We start from the raw sequence: 25129 nt of genomic DNA on the forward strand, positions 1-25129 counted from the left end.
ACCAGTGTTCTTGTTTCCACCTGTATAGACCTGAATATTTCAGAACAGAAAGTGAGCAATAACTAGGGAGCGAACTTTGCTTAATACAGTATATACAGTGGATATAAAAAGTCTACACACCCCTGTTAAAATGTCAGGATTCTGTGATGTAAAAAAATGAGACAAAGATAAATCATTTCAGAACTTTTTCCACCTTTAATGTGACCTATAAACTGTACAACTCAATTGAAAAACAAACTGAAATCTTTTAGGCAGAGAGAAGAAAAAATATAAAAATAAAATAATATGGTTGCATAAGTGTGCACACCCTTAAACTAATACTTTGTTGAAGCACCTTTTGATTTTATTACAGCACTCAGTCTTTTTGGGTATGAGTCTATCAGCATGGCACAGTTTCACTTGGCAAGATTTGCCCACTCTTCTTTGCAAAAACACTCCAAATCTGTCAGATTGCGAGGGCATCTCCTGTGCACAGCCCTCTTCAGATCACCCCATAGATTTTCAATCGGATTCAGGTCTGGGCTCTGGATGGGCCATTCCAAAACTTTAATCTTCTTCTGGTAAAGCCATTCCTCGGATGTATGCTTTGGGTCGTTGTCATGCTGAAAGAGGAAGTTCCTCTTCATGTTCAGCTTTCTAGCAAAAGCCTGAAGGTTTTTTGCCAATATTGACTGGTATTTGGAACAGTTCATAATTCCCTCTAGCTTAACTAAGGCCCCAGTTCCAGCTGAAGAAAAACAGCCCCTTGGCATGATGCTGCCACCACCATGCTTCACTGTAGGGATGGGGTTCTTTTGGTGATGTGCAGTGTTGTTTTGGTGCCAAACATATCTTTTGGAATTATGGCCAAAAAGTTCAACCTTGGTTTCATCAGACAATAACACATGCTTTTGGGAGACTTCAGATGTGTTTTTGGCTTGTATGTTTTTCTTCGTAAGAAAAGGCTTACATCTTGCCACTCTACCCCATAGCCCAGACATATGAAGAATACGACAGATTGTTGTCACATGTACCACACAGCCAGTACTTGCCAGATATTACTACAGCTCCTTTAATGTTGCTGTAGGCCTCTTGGTTGCCTCCCAGACCAGTTTTCTTCTCCTTTTTTCATCAATTTTGGAGGGACGTCCAGTTCTTGGTAATGTCACTGTTGTGCCATATTTTCTCCACTTGATAATGACGGTCTTCACTGTGTTCCATGGTATATCTAATGCCTTGGAAATTCTTTTGTACCCTTCTCCTGACTGATACCTTTTAACAATGAGATCCCTCTGAGGCTTTGGAAGCTCTCTGTGGACCATGGCTTTTGCTGTGGGACGCGACTAAGAATATTTCAGGAAAGACCAACTAGAGCAGCTTATTTGGGGTTAATCAGAGGCACTTTAAATGATGGCAGGTGTATGCTGACTCCTATTTACCACGATTTTGAATGTGATTGCTTAATTCTGAACACAGCTACATCCCCAGTTATAAGAGCGTGTGCACACTTATGCAACCACATTAGCCATTTCAGCTTGTTTTTCAATTAAGTTGTACAGTTTATAGGTCACATTAAGGCCTCATGCACACGACCGTTGTGTGCATCCGTGTCCGTTGTTCCGTTTTCCGTGATTTTCTGCAGACCCATTGACTTTCAATGGGTCCGTTGAAAACTCGGAAAATGCACCGTTGTTCATCCGCGTCCGTGATCCGTGTTTCCTGTCCGTCAAAAAAATACGACCTGTCCTATTTTTTTGACGGACAACGGTTCTCGGTACTAACAGTATATATCTATCTATCCATCTATCTATTTTATAACTATCTATCGTTCTATTTCATATCTATCTATCTCATATCTATCTATCTATCCATCTATCTATTATCTATCTATCTATCTATCTATCTATCTATCTATCTATCTATCTATCTATCTATCTATCTATCTATTATCTATCTATCATCTATTATCTATCTGTCTATCTATCTAGAGGACAAAAATCTATCTATCTATCTATCTATCTATCTATCTATCTATCCATATATCTATCTATCTCCTATCTATCTCATATCTATCTATATATCTATCTATCTCATATCTATCTATCTATAATCTATCTATCTATTATATATCATTCTATCTCATATCTATCCATTGTGGGGTTTCGCTCTGGTAGATAGGGTAAGTGAACGCAGTACAGAGGCAAAATACAAGTTCTTAACTCAAACTTCAGTGTTTATTCACACTTTCAGCAGTTTCATAAAACAACACGTCACTTTGCAGTCTTTGGTGTTAATTCACAAACAAATGGAAAGTTCAATTTGCACACAACAACATGTCACTTTGCAATCTTTGGTGTTAATTCACACACAATGGAAAGTTCATATTGCACAAGTCACCTTGTTGGCAGTTCTGCCTCCAGTAGTCCACAGCAGGCTTTAGGGGGCCTGTTCCCCCTGCACACGGGTCTCAGCCCTCCAGTCTGGCACAAAACCTCAGATCCCAACACAGAAACTCATCCCAGCTACCTATTTATGGACAGCCAGGTGCTGCCAAAATTAGGACCGGCACTTAAAATGTGGTCTGGTATTTTACCTCAACTGGCTGGAAACCAGCGCAGCTGCACATTTTGGGAGGAAAATACCTGCCTTCCCAGACAAAACCCCTCGTTGTGTCACACTATCTATCTAATATCTATCTATCTCATATCTATCTTTCTAACTATCTAATATCTATCATAGAAAAAAGATAAGCATCACACTCAAAAAATGGTTGGGTGCAATTCCTGTCAAAATCATTGACCAGGATCCAATAACTTGAAAAATGGAAAAAGAGGCAGCACTTCAAATAAAGTGAAAAGTGTACTCTTCTGTTCATCCATGTGGCAGGCACAGCACTATGAAGTGCCTTTTGTGCTGTGGCATTAGAAGAATTTTGATATCTCTGACTTTGAGTCTAACCAGATTGTCTATTACTGTGTAATTCCTCTTGCGCCATTCTATGGAAACAGTAGGTTTAAAGAGCACACCAAATGCTTGAAATAACTTCTTTATTAACTTCAACTTTTCTTCATAAATAACACTGCCGCCTCCGCAGCAGATAGTCCATGTACATAACACGTGTTGAAAAGATATCACAAAATGGCGGTATGCATATGATGGTGGTTCAACTGTTCAATCTTGTCATTCAACATAAAATGGCGGATATATTTCTTTTTTTAGAATCTGTATTCTGACTTTAAGTTTTTAAGCACTTTATGATCTCTCTGAGAGGTATATCTGAGGTTACAAGTAGTTCACTTGCTCTACTTGGTTTGCAGTTTGCTCTATACAATTGCCTATGATCTGGTATGAACAGTTTTCATTTGTACGCAATTTGTTTGGATTGTGTGATTGTATGGCTCAGTAGTTCGTTTGTATGGTGGAACTCTAAGTAAACATACATATAGCCAGTTCTGTATACAGTTCTAATCACTATATTAACAGAAGGAACATTTTAAATACCTATTTGGCTTCTCTGCTGCCATAAAACACAGCTCTTAGTGGAGTGAATGTCTGTTCAGCTTCTCTGCTCTGGTGTAATGATTCTAGCAGCTCTTGCTAGGGGAATTTCCCACACAAGCTTTGTGTGAGGCTGGCTGTAATTGGTCAAAACTCTTGCTGTGTGTGAGGCTGTGATTTGTCAAGACTCCTGCCCAGCAACAACAGTTAAACTCTATGTTTTCTGTTTTTTTCTGCTATGTCATTGAGCTTACCTCATATCCATAGAATAAATCTTAAAGGCATATTATCTTTTCTGCTTCTGTGAACACAATATATAACAGTTATATGACATCCAAACATGACGTCACAGTAAATAACTTTGCTTTTGTCCTTATTAACACACAAACATAGGAACTGTATTAAGGCTATTGGCAGGTCTAGCTGTATAAACATATAAGCTGGCCAGCTGCACTCCCATCAAAATTACCTATAATTCTATGTTCTTAGTGGTAGGACTTAAACATAAATTTGAGAACTTCTCCATCAGGTTCTCAACTTCCAAGTGTCTTTTATCACTCTCAAGTAGAACAACTAACTTCTGTATAGGACGTTTTCCTTTTTTGTCAAGTTTTGAGTCTCCTATTTGTAACAACACTTTTCTTACTTGTATATCTTCATCCTTTTTAACTTCTAGAACTTTGGCCAATTTCCATTGACTTCTAGGTAACTCTTATTTCACTAACACTATGTCACCAACTTGGACATTTCTTCTGGGTGTTTGCCATTTACTTCTTACCATAAGATTGGCTAAGTACTCTTTCCTCCATCTATTCCAAAACTGATCTGATAGATATTGAACTCTTCGCCATCTTCTTTTGGCATATAAATCCTCTTTGGTGAACTTGCCAGGTGGTGGCTGTATATAATCCGACTTAAGGTGAATTAGATGGTTGGGTGTTAAAGGGTCCAAACTTGTTGGATCGTTGATATTATCAACTGTAAGTGGACGACTGTTAACAATAGACATTACTTCATAGAATAGGGTCCTAAGTGAAGTATCATCTATTTTTCCGGCGTTATTTTTTCAATACTAAAAATTAACACATTTCTTACAGTTTTGATTTGTATTTCCCAAACTCCTCCTGTATGGCTTTAATGTGGAGCATTCATATGAAAATCACACTGTTTCTCTAACAAATACTCAGTTACCTTTTCTTTATCAAGCTCTTATATTCCTCAATTCATTCTTTGTTCCGATAAAATTAGATCCTTGGTCAGATCTAAACTCTCTGACAGTACCTCTAATGGCTGAGAAACATCTCAAGGCGTTGATGAATGCTTCAGTTGACATATCCTCCAACATTTCCAGGTGAATTGCTCTGGAGCTTAGATATGTAAATATTAGTCCATACTTTTGTACTCCTTGCGGTTCTGTTTGGTGATGAATGGGCCAAAACAATGGATTCCGCTATAAAGAAATGGTGGTGATGGGTTTGAACGATCTGCCGGTAAATCTGCCATTCTTTGTTCTTTGGTAGGTCTACATTCCTTTCTTCAGACTACACATTTACTTATATACTTTGCTATAACTTTACTTCCTTTCACTATCCAGTAACCACCTTCTCACAAACAGCTTTGGGTAAAGCTTCTTCCTTGATGCAAAGATTTGTTGTGGTAGTGATCAATAATCAATCTTGTGAAGGTAGAATTTTTGGGTAGAATTGCTGGATGCTTCACTCTGCTAGGTAATGATGCATTTTCCAGTCTCCATCCCACCTTCAGCATACCGTCCTGCAGAACAAGATTAAGCTTGTACAATGGGTGGTTGTTTGGTAGCCTTTTAGGTTCTTGACTAAGTCTCTTCAGCTGTTCACTGTAGAATATCTTATTAATGAGTCTTATGACTGTTTCTTCAGCTTTCATTCTTTCTTCTACATTCAACAATTCCTTCTTTCTGATTCCCTTTGCCAAACGTTGAATTTGAGCTACTACATTTATGACTGTATTCCATTTTGAACATCTGGCTAGTCTTTCAAGTATGTCATCTTGACACTTGGCAGCAGTGCTCAATGTTTGTACAACTTTTACTTCTGGATCACCCATAGACAATTCTGTGTAACCTTTACTGGGCATGATTTCCTTTACCCAAAGGAACTCTGGACCGGTGAACCAGTTTGAATTTTTTAATTCTGTTACATTCAGGCTTCTTGATGCATGATCTGCTGGGTTATGCTTTGTGTCAATGTGATGCCAATATTCTGGATTTGTTATTTCCCCAGTTTTTTTAACTCTGTTGGCGACAAATATATGGAAACTTCGAGCATCATTGTTTATGTATCCTAGGACAACTTGTGAGTCTGTCCAAAAATATTCTTCATCAATTTTTAATTCCAATTCTTCTTTCAGAAACTTGCTTACTGATGCTGAAACAACAGCTGCTGTCAGTTCAAGTCTTGGTATTGTCTGAATACTGGTAGGTGCAACTCTGGCCTTCCCCATAACCAGGGCACAGTGTATATTTTCTTCTCCTATCACTCTGATGTAGGAGTACTGACCATAAGCATAACTAATGGCATATGAAAAGTGATTAAGTTCTGTTTTATTGTATTTTACGAAATCATGAGATACAAAACATCTGGGTATCTGAACTTCTCTTAAGTTTTGCAAGTCTCTTATCCAACTCTCCCACCTTGGCCTCAAATTTTCTGGTATGGACTCGTCCCATCCTCTGCATAATTCTTGTAGTATTTATTTTGCTCTGAGGATTACTGGGGCCAAGAATCCTAAGAGATCGTATATAGAAGCCACTGCAGAAAGAATGGTGTGTCTAGTTGCAACTTTCTCTTCAATAGATACTTCAAAGAAAAACTTGCTATTGTCTACATTCCATCCCAATCCAAGTATGTTCTGAACTCAAAGATGATCATAATTGAGATCTACATTCTTCATTGTTGCTGCACGTTCAGAGTCACTGATGGATTCCAGTACCTCTCTGTTGTTTGAGATAAATTTATGAAGGCGCAGGTTTCCTTTTGCACATAACTCTTAGCTTTCTTTCACTAGTTTGATTGCAGAATCTGTGGATTCTATACTTATGAGACCATCATCTACATAAAAGTTTTTCTTCAGAAAATTTGCTGCTGATGGGCAATTCTTTTCATCCTGATTGGCCAGGTACTTCATACCTTAATTGGTGCAACCTGGAGATGATGCTGCTCCAAACAAGTGTACTTTCATTCTGTATTCTGCTGGCTCTGTTTCTGTATCTCTGTTCTCCCACCATAGAAACCTCAGGAAGTCTCTATCTTCATTCTTCACATGAAACTGGTGGAACATACAGTACAGACCAAAAGTTTGGACACACCTTCTCATTCAAAGAGTTTTCTTTATTTTCATGACTATGAAAATTGTAGATTCACACTGAAGGCATCGAAACTATGAATTAACACATGTGGAATTATATACATAACAAAAAAGTGTGAAACAACTGAAAATATGTCATATTCTAGGTTCTTCAAAGTAGCCAACCTTTTGCTTTGATTACTGCTTTGCACACTCTTGGCATTCTCTTGATGAGCTTCAAGAGGTAGTCACCTGAAATGGTTTTCACTTCACAGGTGTGCCCTGTCAGGTTTAATAAGTGGGATTGCCTTATAAATGGGGTTGGGATCATCAGTTGCGTTGTGGAGAAGTCAGGTGCATACACAGCTGATAGTCCTACAGCATAGACTGTTAGAATTAGTATTATGGCAAGAAAAAAGCAGCTAAGTAAAGAAAAGCTAGTGGCCATCATTACTTTAAGAAATGAAGGTCAGTCAGTCCGAAAAATTGGGAAAACTTTGAAAGTGTCCCCAAGTGCAGTCACAAAAACCATCAAGCTCTACAAAGAAACTGGCTCACATCCGGACCGCCCCAGGAAAGGAAGACCAAGAGTCACCGCTGCTGTGGAGGATAAGTTCATCCGAGTCACCAGCCTCAGAAATCGCAGGTTAACAGCAGCTCAGATTAGAGACCAGGTCAATGCCACACAGAGTTCTAGCAGCAGACACATTTCTATAACAACTGTTAAGAGGAGACTGTGTGAATCAGGCATTAATGGTAGAATATCTGCTAGGAAACCACTGCTAAGGACAGGCAACAAGCAGAAGAGACTTGTTTGGGCTAAAGAACACAAGGAATGGACATTAGACCAGTGGAAATCTGTGCTTTGGTCTGATGAGTCCAAATTTGAGATCTTTGCCATCGCCACACAAGGAAAGAGTCTGGGGATAACCTTGGATCAAGAAATGAGCCTCCGTCCCCAGATTAAAGAAGTAATACGGAAAGCAAACTTCGCCCTATTCCTTCTAAAAAAAAGCCCTACCGTTTCTCCCAAACACATGCAGACAGGTCGTGGTGGGAGCGCTAGTCAACTCCCACCTGGACTATGGCAATGCAATGTATGCGGGGCTACCAGAGAAAGATCTGAGAGCTTTGCAACTCTGTCAAAACAGAGCCATCCGGCTCATCAAGAAACTAGACTGGACAGACTCTGTTACAAAAGCACGCAGGGAACTCCACTGGCTCCCAGTGAAAGAGAGAGTGCAGTTTAAGCTGTGCTGCTTAACACACAAAGCTCTCTACAAAACAGGCCCCGTCTATCTGCAAAAAAAAGATAACACGTTACCATCCTCCTAGAGAACTGAGATCCACCTCAGCCTCCCTTTTGTCGGTGCCAAGAACCCGTCTCAAGACAAGAGGGGACAGACGTTTCTCAGTATTAGCCCCCAAATCTGGAACTCCTTCCCAGAACATATCAGAACAACATCAGATTACCTGGAATTCAGGAAGCTGGTTAAGACCTGGCTATTTGTGTAGGATGACGTAGGGGTCCACCAATATAGCCGTCCACAAGCGCTTCGATCGGATTGAGTTCCTCTAGAGCGCTATACAAGGACTTAGTAACATAACATAACCACCGTGTCTTTGTGCGACGCAGAAAAGGTGAACGGATGGACTCTACATGCCTGGTTCCCACCGTGAAGGTGTGGGGGTGTGGGGGTGCTTTGCTGGTGACACTGTTGGGGATTTATTGAAAATTGAAGTCATACTGAACCAGCATGGCTACCAAAGCATCTTGCAGCGGCATGCTATTCCATCCGTTTTGCATTTAGTTGGACCATCATTTATTTTTCAACAGGACAATGACCCCAAACACACCTCCAGGCTGTGTAAGGGCTATTTGACCATGAAGGAGAGTGATGGGGTGCTGCACCAGATGACCTGGCCTCCACAGTCACCGGACCTGAATCCAATCGAGATGGTTTGAGGTGAGCTGGACCGCAGAGTGAAGGCAAAAGGGCCAACAAGTGCTAAGCAACTCTGGGAACTCCTTCAAGACTGTTGGAAGACCATTTCAGGTGACTACCTCTTGAAGCTCATCAAGAGAATGCCAAGAGTGTGCAAAGCAGTTATCAAAGCAAAAGGTGGCTACTTTGAAGAACCTAGAATATGACATATTTTCAGTTGTTTCACACTTTTTTTGTTATGTATATAATTCCACATGTGTTAATTCATAGTTTTGATGCCTTCAGTGTGAATCTACAATTTTCATAGTCATGAAAATAAAGAAAACTCTTTGAATGAGAAGGTGTGTCCAAACTTTTGGTCTGTACTGTATTTTCAACGTCACACATGACTGCTAAGGGATACTTTCAGAATCTACAGACTACTCGAGGCAGAATGTTTGTAAGATGTGGTCCTTTTAGTAGATTATCATTCAATGCAACACCATCATACTTTGCTGAGCAATGCAATACTACTCTAATCTTATCTGGTTTCCTTGAGTGGTAAACACCTTGATGTGGGATGTACCACACTTCTCCTTCTTTAGGTTGGTTATTAACTTTCTTTGCATGTCCTTCTTCGCGGATGCCTTCCATGAATTTCAAATATTCATTCTTGAGTTTGGGATCTCTTCCTATCATTTTCTTTAAACATTTCAATCTTGCGAGGTCAAGATTTCTGTTATTTAGCAGACGAGGTCGCTCTCTACACTGCGTGCAGAATTATTAGGCAAATGAGTATTTTGACCACATCATCCTCTTTATGCATGTTGTCTTACTCCAAGCTGAATAGGCTCGAAAGCCTACTACCAATTAAGCATATTAGGTGATGTGCATCTCTGTAATGAGAAGGGGTGTGGTCTAATGACATCAACACCCTATATCAGGTGTGCATAATTATTAGGCAACTTCCTTTCCTTTGGCAAAATGGGTCAAAAGAAGGACTTAACATGCTCAGAAAAGTCAAAAATAGTGAGATATCTTGCAGAGGGATGCAGCACTCTTAAAATTGCAAAGCTTCTGAAGCGTGATCATCGAACAATCAAGTGTTTCATTCAAAATAGTCAACAGGGTCGCAAGAAGCGTGTGGAAAAACCAAGGCGCAAAATAACTGCCCATGAACTGAGAAAAGTCAAGCGTGCAGCTGCCAAGATGCCACTTGCCACCAGTTTGGCCATATTTCAGAGCTGCAACATCACTGGAGTGCCCAAAAGCACAAGGTGTGCAATACTCAGAGACATGGCCAAGGTAAGAAAGGCTGAAAGACGACCACCACTGAACAAGACACACAAGCTGAAACGTCAAGACTGGGCCAAGAAATATCTCAAGACTGATTTTTCTAAGGTTTTATGGACTGATGAAATGAGAGTGAGTCTTGATGGGCCAGATGGATGGGCCCATGGCTGGATTGGTAAAGGGCAGAGAGCTCCAGTCCGACTCAGACGCCAGCAAGGTGGAGGTGGAGTACTGGTTTGGGCTGGTATCATCAAAGATGAGCTTGTGGGGCCTTTTCGGGTTGAGGATGGAGTCAAGCTCAACTCCAAGTCCTACTGCCAGTTTCTGGAAGACACCTTCTTCAAGCAGTGGTACAGGAAGAAGTCTGCATCCTTCAAGAAAAACATGATTTTCATGCAGGACAATGCTCCATCACACGCGTCCAAGTACTCCACAGCGTGGCTGGCAAGAAAGGGTATAAAAGAAGAAAATCTAATGACATGGCCTCCTTGTTCACCTGATCTGAACCCCATTGAGAACCTGTGGTCCATCATCAAATGTGAGATTTACAAGGAGGGAAAACAGTACACCTCTCTGAACAGTGTCTGGGAGGCTGTGGTTGCTGCTGCACGCAATGTTGATGGTGAACAGATCAAAACACTGACAGAATCCATGGATGGCAGGCTTTTGAGTGTCCTTGCAAAGAAAGGTGGCTATATTGGTCACTGATTTGTTTTTGTTTTTGAATGTCAGAAATGTATATTTGTGAATGTTGAGATGTTATATTGGTTTGACTGGTAAAAATAAATAATTGAAATGGGTATATATTTGTTTTTTGTTAAGTTGCCTAATAATTATGCACAGTAATAGTCACCTGCACACACAGATATCCCCCTAAAATAGCTAAAACTAAAAACAAACTAAAAACTATTTCCAAAAATATTCAGCTTTGATATTAATGAGTTTTTTGGGTTCATTGAGAACATGGTTGTTGTTCAATAATAAAATTAATCCTCAAAAATATAACTTGCCTAATAATTCTGCACTCCCTGTAAAGGTTAAGGGCATTTCAAGATGACCTTGTTGATTCTGCTGAATATTTTCTTCTAGAGTGTTTATGAACTTTATGTCTTCTTAGGATACACTGTTTTCTTTAGAACTTATGTCTGCAAAGTTGGATTCAAGGATCTTGATTACTTTTGCTGGACTTTGACAGATATGCGATGACACAATCCTGTCACCTGTCTTGAGATTGACATCTGCTGTTTTCCTCCAACAACACCCCATCCTAGATCAATTTGAACAGCGTAGGGTTCACCCTTTCCTCCTGTGATCACCTTTTGTGGTACAAAGGCTTTGGGACAATCGTGGCCTATTAACAGTCCAACACCAAACTCCTTCTGCGGGGACATTTCATGAGATATAACAGATAGGTGCTCCCATTCATTGGCTGTTTCACAGGTAGGTATGCAATCTCGATCTAGAGGTATATCGTCTTTTGTATAAGCTGGAGGTAGATCTAATGTGAAGTTTGAATGAAGTCCTCTAATTCTCAGTCCTTTGACCCTTTGACTGTTCACAAATGTGTCTCTCCCCATCATTGTGGTGAGTTTGACCTTCACTGGTTCTGTAGCCACTTGTAATTTCTTGCAGATGTCTTGATCAATGAAGGTGACATCGCTCTGGGCATCCAGTAGCGCATAGGCATATACCTTCTTCTTCATCCTTTTAGGATTTTAAATTCAAACTGGTACAACCATTGATGTGCCATTGCTTTCTCCTTCCCTAACACTGCAAGAGAATACCGATAGTGATGGACGAACATTGGCCGGGATGGTTCGCGAACGCGATCAAATGTTCGCAAACCGCAAGTTTGCGGCGGGCACCATTCACTTTAATAGCAGGCAAAACTGAAAAACCTTCAGATCATATTTGCAGCCACCAAATACTTAGTAGAAGTGCACAAATAGTCCCACAACATGGACAGTGACATACTAGAGGGGGGTCAATGACAACAATTCCAACCAAAAATATGTGTCTTAATCAGGGGACATTTTTTTGCATCTTAAAAGTAAATTCTCTGACATGTGCCCTGTCGGAGCCTAGAAATTTTTTATTTTAGGCCACGGGAGTACGGGCCTTAAAAATTAGGCATTTACCTGACATAAAAGAAATTTTGATTATGTGGCTTGAAGTACATTATGCGGTCAATGGATAAAAATTTTACTGTAGGCCACTGGACTACAGGCCCCAAACAATAGGCATTTACTGGACAGAAAAAAACAAGTGATTATGTGGCCGGAGGTATATTACATGGTCAATGGATATCAATTTTACTGCAGGCCAGTACAAATACAGGTCAAAAAAATATGTTTAAAAGAACTAAAAATATAAAATTGGATTAAAAACATGGGTAACAAAATCCCCCCTCTTGAAAAAACCCCTAATAATAATAGTTGAAATTCGATAACAAGTGGTCCTCGCTGGTGTTGAAATCCTCAGAGGCCCCAACAATTATTCATTCAGCGTACAGAAAAGAGTATGTGGCTGGAGGCAGATTACATGGTCATTGGATATCAATTTTACAGCAGGCCAGTGGACTACAGGCCCCAAAAATTATGCATTCAGCATACAGAAAAGAACAAGTAAGTATGTGGCTAGAGGTAGATTACATGGTCATTGGATATCAATTTTACAGCAGGCCAGTGTACTACAGGCCTCAAAAATTATGCATTCCGCGTACAGAAAAGAAAAAGTAAGTATGTGGCTGGAGGTAGATTACACGGTCATTGGAAATAAATGTTACAGCAGGCCAGTGTACTACAGGCCTCAAAAATAAGGCATTCAGCGTACGGAAAATAACAATATTTGTAGAAAATTTTATTAAATGTGGTCGTCACATGTGTTGAATTCCTCCGAGATCCATGTCTCATAAATTTTTTGAAATGTGAGCTAATCCACACTGTCATGAGCTAGGCGAGTGAGCTTATCGGTCACGATTCCCCCCTGCTGCGCTGAACATCCTTTTGGACAGGACACTGGATGAGGTGCAAGCCAAGAGTTCCATAGCAAATTGTACCAGCTCTGGCCACAGGTCAAGCCTTCACACCCAGTAGTCCAGGGGTTCCTCGCTTCTCAGAGCGTCCACATCGGCTGTTAACCCAATGTAGTCAGACACCTGTCGGTCTAGGCGTTCCCTGAGGCTGGATCTGGAGAGCGGCTGTCAATTGGTTGGCTGCAAGATAGACCTCATATCCGAAGTGACCAACACATCTTCAAACTGCCCTCTTTTTGAATGTGCTGTTCAATTGGTACGCACAACTGTTTCTCTGTGAGTGGAAATTCCTCTGCCAGCGCCCGCCAAAGCATAAATTAGCATTTCTCGAAGCAAGGTCTGGAAGTGCTGCATTCTGACAGCCCTCTGTGATGCTGATAACATGTCCGCCATTTTGTGTTTGTACCGGGGGTCTAAGTACGTTGCCACTTAGTACTGTTCCTTGCCCTTTATGCTTTTTATACGGGGGTCTCTCTTCAAACACTGGAGCATCAAGGATCCCATTTGCACTACACTGGAAGAGGCCTTGCTCCTGCTCATCCTCCAGGATAATGTCGTCCTCGGTCTCCTCCCCCCAACCACGGACAACACCAGGGATCCCAGAAAATTTTAACCCCTTAGGGACACATGACGTACTGGTACGGCATGGTTCCCGAGTCCTTAAGTACCCATGACGTACCAGTAATCATTGAGCAGGCACCTCAATGAGGGGTCCCGTGACAACACCGTGTCGGCGATCGCCGCAAACCGCAGGTCAATTCAGACCTGCGGTTAGCGGTTTTTACCTGCCGCGTCGGTGGTGCCATCGGGTCCCCCCGGGACTGTGGGCTGGACCCGATGGCATGGAAGGCAGCGCGATGCCTTCCTGAGGCATCTGCGCTGCCTTCCAGTGAAGAGCCTGTGAGATCCAGCCCCCTGGATCTCACAGGCCTCGGAAGCTGTATGAGTAATACACACTGTAATACTCATTCAGCCAATGCATTTCAATACAGAAATATTGGAATGCATTGTAAAGGAATATACCCCCAAAAGTTCAAGTCCCAAAGTGGGACAAAAAATAAAGTAAAAAAAAAAAGTTGAAAAAATAAAGTTTTCCCCCCCAAAAATTACAAGTTTCAAGTAAATATAAACAAAAACGTTATTTTCCCCCCAAAAATTTGTAAAAAATAGGGAAAAAAATGTATACATATTAGGTATCGCCACGTCCGTATCGACCGGCTCTATAAACATATCACATGACCTAACCCCTTAGATGAACACTGTAAAAAATAATAAATATAAAAACTGTGTTAAATAAACAATTTTTTTGTCACCTTACACAAAGTACAACAGCAAGCGATCAAAAAGGCGTTTGCCCACCAAAATAGTACCAATCTAACCGTCACCTCAAAAAATGAGCCCCTACCTGAGACAATCGCCCAAAAAAAAAAAAAACTATGGCTCAGAATATGGAGACACTAAAACATTTTTTTGTTTTTTTAAAACAGCTGTTATTGTGTAAAACTTACATAAATAAATAAAAATACACATATTTGGTATTGCCGCGTTCGTATCGACCGGCTATATAAAAATATCACATGACCTAACCCCTCAGATGAACACAGTAAAAACTAAAAACTGTGCTAAATAAACCATTTTTTGTCACCTTACATCACAAAAAGTGTAATAGCAAGTGATCAAAAAGCCAATCAAACCGTCATCTCATCCTGCAAAAAATGAGACCCTACCTAAGATAATCGCCCAAAAACTGAAAAAACTATGGCTCTCAGAATATGGTGACACTAAAACATGTTTTTTTTTGTTTCAAAAATGATATTATTGTGTAAAACTTACATAAAGAAAAAAGAAAAGTATACATATTAGGTATCGCTTCGTCCGTATCGAACAGCTCTATAAAAATATCTATATATAATATCTATAATATAATATCTATCGAACGGCTCTATAAAATAAAAACTGCTAAAAAAAATTTGTCACCTTACATCTCAAAAAGTGTAATAGCAAGTGATCAAGAAGTCATATGCACCCCAAAATAGTGCCAATAAAACCGTCATCTCATCCCGCAAAAATCATACCCTACCCAAGGTAATCGCCCAAAAACTGAAAAAATTATGGCTCTCAGACTATGGAAACACTAAAACATGATTTATTTTGCTTCAAAAATGAAATCATTGTGTAAAACTTACATTAAAAAAAGTATACATATTAGGTATCGCCTTGTCCGTATCGAACGGCTCTATAAAAATATCACATGACCTAACGCCTCAGATGCACACTATAAAAATTGTAAACAAAAACTGTGCTAAATAAACAATTTTTTGTCACCTTACATCACAAAAAGTGTAATAGCAAGCGATCAAAAAGTTACATGCACCCCAAAATAGTGCCAATAAAACCGTCATCTCATCCCGCAAAAATCATACCCTACCCAAGGTAATCGCCCAAAAACTGAAAAAATAATGGCTCTCAGACTATGGAAACACTAAAACATGATTTTTTTTGCTTCAAAAATGAAATCATTGTGTAAAACTTACATAAATACAAAAAAGTATACATATTAATTATCGTCGCAACTGTATCGACCATCTATATAAAAATATCACATGACCTCACCCCTCAGATGAACACCGTAAAAAATGTAAAATAAAAACTGTGCTAAATAAACAATTTTTTGTCACCTTACATCACAAAAAGTGTAATAGCAAGCAATCAAAAAGTCACACGCACCCCAAAATAGTGCCAATAAAACCGTCATCTCCTCCTGCAAAAATCATACCCTACCCAAGGTAATCGCCCAAAAACAGAAAAAATTATGGCTCTCAGACTATGGAAACACTAAAACATGATTTTTTTTTGCTTCAATAAATGAAATCATTGTGTAAAACTTACATAATTTAAAAAAAGGATACATATTAGGTATCGCCACATCTGTGACAACCTGGTCTATAAAAATATCACATGATCTAACCTGTCAGATAAATGTTGTCAATAACAAAAAATAAAAACGGTGCCAAAACAGCTATTTCTTGTTATCATGCCTCACAAAAAGTGTAATATAGAGCAACCAAAAATCATATGTACCCTAAACTAGTACCAAGAATACTGTCACCCTATCCCATAGTTTGTAAGATGGGGCCACTTTTTTGGAGTTTCTACTCTACGGGTGCATCAGGGGGGCTTCAAATGGGACATGGTGTCACAAAAAAAACAGTCTAGCAAAATCTGCCTTCCAAAAACCGTATGGCATTCCTTTCCTTCTGCGCCCTGCCGTGTGCCCGTACAGTAGTTTATGACCACATATGGGGTGTTTCTGTAAACTACAGAATCAGGGTCATAAATATTGAGTTTTGTTTGGCTGTTAACCCTTGTTTTGTTACTGGGAAAAATTGATTAAAATTGAAAATTTGCCAAAAAATTGAAATTCTGAAATTTCATCTCCATTTGCCAATAACTCTTGTGGAACACCTAAGGGGTTAATGACGTTTGTAAAATCTGTTTTGAATACCTTGAGGGGTGTAGTTTCTTAGATGGGGGTCACTTTTATTGAGTTTCTACTTTAGGGTTGCATCAGGGGGGCTTCAAATGGACATGGTGTCAAAAACACCAGTCCAGCAAAATCTGCCTTCCAAAAACCGTATGGCATTCCTTTCCTTCTGCGCCCTGCCTTGTGCCTGTACAGTAGTTTATGACCACATAAGGGGTGTTTCTGTAAACTACAGAATCAGGGCCATAAATATTGAGTTTTGTTTGACTGTTAACCCTTGCTTTGTAAAAGTAAAACAAAAAACATTTTAAAATGGAAAATCTGCCAAAAAAGTGAAATGTTGAAATTGTATCTCTATTTTCCATTAATTCTTGTGGAACACCTAAAGGTTTAATAAAGCTTGTAAAATCAATTTTGAATACCTTGAGGGATGTAGTTTCTTAGATGGGGTCACTCTTTTGGAGTTTCTACTCTAGGGGTGCATCAGCGGGGCTTCAAATGGAACATGGTGTCAAAAAAAACAGTCCAGCAAAATCTGCCTTCCAAAAAACTTATGGCATTCCTTTCCTTCTGCGCCCTGCCGTGTGCCCGTACAGTAGTTTACGACCACATATGGAATGTTTCTGTAAACTACAGATTTAGGGCCATAAATATTGAGTTTGGTTTGGCTGTTAACCCTGGCTTTGTAATTGGATAATCTGCCAAAAAAGTTACATTTTTAAATGGCATCTCTATTTTCCAATAATTCTTGTGGAACACCTAAAGGGTTAATAAAGTTTGTAAAATCAGTTTTGAATACCTTGAGGGGTGTAGTTTCTAGAATGGGGTCATTTTTGGGTAGTTTCTATTATGTAAGCCTCGCAAAGTGACTTCAGACCTGAACTGGTCCCTAAATATTGGGTTTTTGAAAATTTCTGAAAAATTTCAAGATTTACTTCTAAGCCTTGTAACATCCCCAAAAAATTAAATATCATTCCCAAAATGATCCAAATCTGAAGTAGACATATGGGGAATGTAAAGTAATAACTATTTTTGGAGCTATTACTATGTATTATAGAAGTAGAGAAATTTAAACTTGGAAATTTGCAATTTTTTACAAATTTTTGGTAAATTTGGTATTTTTTTATAAATAAAAATGATTTTTTTTTTACTTCATTTTACCAGTGTCATGAAGTACAATATGTGACGAAAAAACAATCTCAGAATGGCCTGCATAAGTCAAAGCGTTTCTCTTCTGTCTCCTCTTCAGACTCCTGTTGACTTGTCTCAGATGGAGTATTCCCCCTGGGAATTCATCCAGCATTACGACCTTCTCATCTTCCAGCTCATGCACCTAGACGGCTTGATCAATGACACGATGCAATGCACACTCCAGAAAGAAGGCGTAAGGTACGATGACACTGATGGTGCCCTGGCTGCGACTGACCAGTTTGGTGATCTCATGGCCGATAAAGTCTGCATGCGTCGCGCATGAGCAGCCAATGGCGCGTTGAAAAAAACAGAGCTCCCCAGAACCTGTCCTGCCGCAGAGTTCGTACAGGTAGTCATTAACTGCACGTTTCTGCTGGAGCAGCCTATCAAGCATGTACAAGGTGGAGGTCCATCACATCGGGCAGTCACAAATCAGACGTCTGACGGGCAGGTGGTGTCAACGCTGAATGTCAGCAAGGCGAGCCATGGCCGTGTAAGATCTTCTAAAATGGCCAGAGATTTTCCTGGCCTGCCGCAAGACGTCCCTGACCCCAGGGAATTTGGCAACAAATCTCGGCACAGCAAGTGTGTCATTTTGGCCTGTTTCAGCACGTTCAGCAGATTGGAACTGTTGTCCCACACCAACTGTCAAATTGAGCCAGGTTAGCCCATCGTCCTGTGACTGCAAAGCTGAAAGGAGTGCAGGACCGGTGTGGCTCTTGGCTTCCAGGCACAACAGCCGCAACACAGCATGGCATCGTCTCACCTGGCACGTCGAATAGGTTCTGTGGAGCTTCGGGGGTGCAGCAGAAGGCCTGCATGCAATCCGTGGTGGTAACACCAAATCCACACGAGTGCCACGGGTTGCATGCTTGACGGCGGTCAGAAGGTTCACCTAGTGGGCAGTAAAAGTTATGTACCTTCCTTGCCCGTGTTTGCTAGACCGCGTGTCTGTGGTCAGATGTATACACTTGAAGGTAGTCTGAAGATTTGTCGGTTCTGTCTCTATTCTGATCCCAGTAGTGACTTTGAAATTGCTCTCGTAGGTATCTGGACCTTTAGCTGCTGCATTGGTTGCAAAGCTAGTTGCTCTGGCACTTCTTATCTTTCTTGCAAGCCTTTCATCTAAGGATTTTAAGACGTAAGATGTTCTTACTGGATTACATGCTATCAGTGCTTCCTCATTGACAAACTCAGACAACTCTTTAAAACTTGGGAAGTTCTTACCTAGATCTAACTGTTTAGTCACATAGCGATTCCATCTAGAAGCCACTTCTTCAGGTAGTTAGGTTAGCATCCTGTGGTTTCCTAGATAGTTGTTCAATACTTCCAGTCCTTGAACATATTGGATGGCATTGCTGCATGCTTGCAGGAAGTCACCATACTTTTGGAGTCTGAGGTGTTCTTTAGGACCTATTTTAGGCTAGATATTCAGTTTCTCTCTAAAGGCTCTTTGTATTAACCCCTTCAGGACACAGCCTTTTTCACCTTAGGACCAGGCCATTTTTTGCAAATCTGACCAGTGTCACTTTAAGTGCTGATAACTTTAAAACGCTTTGACTTATCCAGGCCGTTCTGAGATTGTTTTTTCGTCACATATTGTACTTCATGACACTGGAAAAATGAAGTAAAAAAAAATATTTTTTATGCATAAAAAATATACCTAATTTACGAAAAATTAGCAAATTTTAAAGTTTCAGTTTCTCTACTTCTGTAATACATAGTAATACCCCCAAAAATTGTGATGACTTTACATTCCCCATATGTCTACTTCATGTTTGAATTATTTTGGGAATGATATTTTATTTTTTGGGGATGTTACAAGGCTTAGACGTTTAGAAGCAAATCTTAAAATTTTTCTGAAATTTACAAAAACCCAATTTTTAGGGACCACTACACATCTGAAGTCACTTTGCGAGGCTTACATAATAGAAACCACCCAAAAATGACCCCATTCTATAAACTACACCCCTCAAGGTATTCAAAACTGATTTTACAAACTTCGTTAACCCTTTAGGTGTTGCACAAGAGTTATTGGAAAATGGGGATGAAATTTGAGAATTTAATTTTTTTGCCTAATTTTCCATTTTAACCCATATTTTCCACTAACAAAGCAAGGGTTAACAGCCAAAGAAGACTGCATCTTTATTGCCCGTTTACAGAAACACCCCATATGTCGCTGTAAACTACTGTACGGCCACACAGCAGGGCGTAGAGTGAAAGGTGCGCCGTTGGGTTTTTGGAAGGCAGATTTTGCTGGACTGGATTATTTACACCATGTCCCATTTGAAGCCCCCCTGATGCACCCCTAGAGTAGAAACTCCCTAAAAGTGACCCCATCTAAGAAACGACACCCCTTAAGGTATTTAAAACTGATTTTACATACATCGTTAACCCTTTAGGTGTTGCACAAGAGTTATTGGCAAATGGGGATGAAATTTGAGAATTTCATTTTTTTGCCAAATTTTCCATTGTAACACATTTTTTCCACTAACAAAGCAAGGGTTAACAGCCAAAGAAGACTGTATCTTTATTGACCTGACTTTGCCGTTTACAGAAACACCCCATATTTGGTCATACACTACTGTACGGCCACACAGTAGGGCGTAGAGGGAACGGAGCGTCGTGTGGTTTTTGGAGGGCTGATTTTTATGGACCGGTTTATTTACACCGTGTCCTGTTTCAACCCCCCTGATGCACCCCTGGAGTAAAAACTCCCTGAAAGTGACCCCATCTAAGAAACCACACCCCTCAAGGTATTCAAAACTGATTTTACATACGTTGTTAACCCTTTAGGTGTTGCACAAGAGTTATTGGCAAATGGGGATGAAATTTGAGAATTTCATCTTTTTGCCAAATTTTCCATTTTAACCCATTTTTTCCACTAACAAAGCAAGGGTTAACAGCCAAACAAGACTGTATCTTTATTGCCCTGACTCTGCCGTTTACAGAAACACCCCATATTTGGTCGTACACTACTGTACGGCCACACGGCGGGGCGTAGAGGGAACGGAGCGTCGTGTGGTTTTTGGAGGGCTGATTTTTATGGACCGGTTTATTTACACCGTGTCCTGTTTCAACCCCCCTGATGCACCCCTGGAGTAGAAACTCCCTAAAAGGGACCCCATTTTGGAAACTATGGGATAAGGTGGCGTTTTTTTGGGGACTATTTTTAGGGTACATATGATTTTTGGTTGCTCTATATTACATTTTTGTGAGGCAAGGTTACCAAAAATTTAAATTCAGAAATTTCATCTCCATTTGCCATTAACTGTTGAGGAACACCTAAAGGGTAATAAAGTTTGTATAATCAGTTTTGAATACCTTGAGGGGTGTAGTTTCTTAGATGGGGTCACTTTTAGGGAGTTTTTACTCTAGGGGAGCATCAGGGGGGCTTCAAAAGGGACATGATGTCAATAAAAAAGGCCATCAAAATCGGCCTTCCAAAAACCATGTCGGTCCTTTCCCTTTGTGGCCTCCCTTTTACTTATACAGCAGTTTACGACCACAAATGTGGCGTTTCTGTAAACTGCAGTATCAGGGTAATAAATATTAACTTTTGTTAGGTTGTTAACCCTTGCTTTGTTACCGGAAAAAAAGGATTGAAATGGAAAACTGCCAAAAATAGCGGTTTTGGCATCGTTTTTTTTTTTTTTTGACCGTGTTAATCTGGGGGGTTAGGTCATAGGGTATTTTTATAGAGGAGATTCTTACGGATGCAGAAATACATAATAAGTCTTCCTTTTTTTACAATTTGTTAGGTTTTAGACTATATTATTCTTTTTGATACAATTTCTTTTATTTGTATCTCTAAAGTTTAAGAGTCCGCTTTTTTTCTTTTTAGCCGATTATCTTATGTGGGGGCTTATCTTATTTTCTGTGGGATGAGAGGATGCTTTTATTGGCACTATTTTGGGGGCTATATGACTTTTTTATTGCTTGCTATTAAACTTTTTGTTATGTAAGGTGACAAAAAAATATCTTTTTTTGCACCATTTTTTTTTTTGGACCGTGTTAATCTGGGGGGTTGGGTCATGGGGTATTTTTATAGAGGAGATTCTTACGGACGCGGCGATAGCTAATAAGTCAACTTTTTTACAATTATTTAGGTTTTAGACTATATTATCCTTTTTGATACAAAAAAAATATTTTTGTATCTCTAAAGTCTTTTTTTTTTTTAGCCGATTATCTTATGTGGGGGCTCATTTTTTGCAGGATGAGAGGATGGTTTTATTGGCACTATTTTGGGGGCAATATGACTTTTTAATCGCTTGCTATTAAACTTTTTGTTATGTAAGGTGACAAAAAAAAAATATTTTTTTTTTGTGGACCGTGTTAATCTTGGGGGTTGGGTCACGGGGTATTTTTATAGAGGAGATTCTTACCGACGCTGAGACCTAATTTGTATACTTTTAATAAATTATTTTAGTTTTTACAATTTTTTTCTCAAGTCTGAGAACCAGTTTTTTTTATCCGATGTCAGTGCTAAATTGGGATATAAATGTAGTACTCCATGGAAGTGTGGTAATCCCTGAAGCAACCAATAATGCAGAGGCCTGGATGATCGGGGCATGTGTCACATTGAGTAGTGGTGTCCTTCCGTATCCCCCTCCTGTGACACACTCTGCACCTTTTTGGGGTTTGTCCCTTCTTTCCAGTATGGGGGACCACACCTGGAAAGTGTTGGCCAGGGACGATCCGGGCGACTACAGTTCCCGAGGTACTCCGGCCTGCTCTTTCCCGGTCCGAAAAGATCAGTGCCTTGAAGACTGCCTCATAGAACTGAAGGAATGTCCCTGTGTTGCCAGCTCTCCGGGACAGCACAAAAGAGTTGTACATGGCAACCTGTACCAATTTGACCGCAACTTTTTTGTACCATGGCATTATATGGCTTGAGGACTTGATCAGAGAGATCAACTCGACCCATATACTGATTGTAGTCGACGATACAATCGGGCTTGAGGAGCGTTGCCGCGGTACCTCGCACAGGGACAGGGGTGATGCCGTTACCATGAATTGTGGACAGTGCAAGGACATCCCTCTTGTCCTTATACCTGACCAGCAACAGTGGTAAAGGCACGGGTCTCACCCCTGGGGATAGGTACCTGGAGGGGGAGGGCAGGGAGGCCGCGTTGATTTTTCCACACGGTCCCACAAGCAGACGTGGATCTGGCGGCAAGGGACTGGAACAAGGGGATACTAGTATAAAAGTTATCCACGTAAAGGTGGTAACCCTTATCTAGCAGTGGGTACATAAGGTCCCATACAAGTTTCCCGGTAACACCCAGAGTGAGGGGACATTCTGGGGGTTGAATACGGGAATCTCGCCCCTCGTATACATGAAACTTGTAAGTGTACCATGAGGTACTTGTCATGGTCTTACCTTCTTGCTGTTCTCCTTCGTTTGACATGTGCTGGCGGCCATCTTGGTTTCTGGGTTTCTTGTAGCCTTCCACCCTGTGGCTCCTCCTTCCCACTGGGAGGAGCTGGATGCCTAGCTCATATATATAGGAGGTCTGTGGCTTCAGTTCCTTGCTTGGTCCTCTTGTGTTCACATGCTTCTAAGACTGCTGCTGCTTCTGGTTCCTGATCCTGGCTTCGTCTGACTACCCTTCTGGTTCCTGATCCTGGCTTCGTCTGACTACCCTGCTGGTTCCTGATCCTGGCTTCGTCTGACTACCCTGCTGGTTCCTGATCCTGGCTTCGTCTGACTACCCCTCTGGTTCCTGACCTCTGGCTTCGCAAAGACTCTGCTCGGTTTCACCATCCGTTTGGACTTTTGCTTTACAGCTTTATTTTCAATAAAGCCTTCTTATTTTCTCTTATCTCTTGTTGTACGTCTGGTTCATGGTTCCGTGACATTAGGACCAAGCCATGACTTCTGACGGTACAGGGCCATCCTCGCTACCCACGCTGGTTGCCAGACTTGATCAGCAGGATCACCTGTTGGGTCGGTTCGCTGTGGCGTTGCAAACCCTGCTTGAACGCACGGCTCATTTCGCTCCCGTTGCCGATGGGTCGGTTGTCGCTCCTGGGCTCGCTCCTACTGCCGCTCCGGTTGTTGCGCCAGAGTCTACCCCGACACCTGTTGTTGCACCTGCGGTGTTTCGGGGTATGACCGGTTCTGCCCCTCTTCCACGGCGCTTTGGGGGAGAGCCAACTCAGTGCCGAGGTTTCCTTAACCAGGTGGGCATTTATTTCGAGTTGCTGCCACATGCCTTTCCTACTGAGAGATCAAAGGTGGGCTTCTTGATCTCGCTGCTCTCGGACAAGGCCTTGGCCTGGGCCAGCCCTTTATGGGAGAACAACAATCCGGTGGTTGCCGAGTTTTCCGGTTTTGTTGCTTCTCTTCGGAAGGTATTCGATGTGCCGGCTCGTGCTGCCTCTGCTGCGAAGCTCCTTATGTCCATCAGACAGGGTTCACGATCCGTAGCTGAATACGCCATTGAGTTTCGTACCCTGGCAGCAGAGGTGGGCTGGAATAATGAGGCTCTGGTCGCTGCTTTCTCTCATGGTCTCTCGGATGCCTTGAAGGATGAGGTTGCAGCTAAGGACCTACCAGTTGAGCTCGAGTCTCTTATTTCTTTCCTGATTTTGATTGACACCAGACTCAGGGAGAGACCTTCCTTTAAGGAGAACCTGCGGAGGTCTTCTAACAGATTGGTGCCTACGTTTGCTGTCCCACCCGTGCCTCCCTCTCCTCCCACGCCTCCTGGGGATGACTTGTCTGGGGGTGAACCCATGCAGCTGGGGTTTGCTCGCCTGTCCGAGGGGGAGAGGGCACTCCGGAGACGCGAGGGCCGATGCATGTACTGTGGTCTCGTTGGGCATTTTCGGTTGGCATGTCCGAACCGTCCGGGAAAACGCTCGTACCTGAGATCCTGTCGGGGGCAGATCTTGGGTGGAGTCTCCTCGTCCCCGGTTTCCCGTGTTGACAAACCACTGATCACTGTTGTCCTCTCCTGGGTCGGGGGCTCGGTGACGACCCAGGCGTTGGTGGACTCTGGTGCTGGTGGTTTGTTCATTGATAGTGTGTTCGCTGCCGCCAATTCCATTCCTCTGCAGGCTCGAGGTTCCCCACTGGCTCTTGAGGCGATAGACGGCAGACCCCTTCTGCCGCCACACGTGACTCATGAGACCCTTCCAGTGGGGATAGCCATTGGTGCCGTTCACAGAGAGTCGGTCTGCCTCCAGGTTATTTCGTCTCCACACTACTCGGTGGTCTTGGGGTACCCCTGGCTCCAGAAGCATAATCCGACTTTCGATTGGAGATCGGTCGAGATCCTCTCGTGGTCACCGCAGTGTGGGGCTAGTTGCATCCATGGGTCTGTCAAGTTGCTGTGTACTTCCTCGGACTCTCTGTTGCCTCCTGAATCCGAGGAGTACCGGGATGTATTCGAT

The sequence above is a fragment of the Bufo bufo genome, chromosome 1 (genome assembly GCF_905171765.1).
Source record: "Bufo bufo chromosome 1, aBufBuf1.1, whole genome shotgun sequence".
NCBI classification, from domain to species: domain Eukaryota; kingdom Metazoa; phylum Chordata; class Amphibia; order Anura; family Bufonidae; genus Bufo; species Bufo bufo.